A 289-nucleotide genomic window follows, 5' to 3' on the forward strand; every position below is an offset into this window, starting at 1 on the left:
GGCGTCACAGCCCCGAACCCGGCAGCTGGGCCGGGCAGGGCAGGGCCCCGCACAGGTGAGCGCCGGCCGGACCCAGCGGGGCGGTCTCCAGGGGCCGCCGTTGCCCTTTTAAGAGCCACGCGGGGCCGCCGTGACGTCGCGGGCGCGCGGCCCCGGCCCCGCCCTCCCTCCCCCCCTCCGTTCTCCGACAGAGCCGGGAGCGGCAGTCGCGCTCGGCGCCCGTCCCAGCCCGGCTCGGCCCGTCCCGCCGCGGCCGCCCCGCCCTCCCGCCCCGCCCCGCCGACCTGCC

Source organism: Lagopus leucura, unplaced genomic scaffold, assembly GCF_019238085.1.
Source record: "Lagopus leucura isolate 7727_CA_CO unplaced genomic scaffold, USGS_WTPT01 Super-Scaffold_741, whole genome shotgun sequence".
NCBI lineage: Eukaryota > Metazoa > Chordata > Aves > Galliformes > Phasianidae > Lagopus > Lagopus leucura.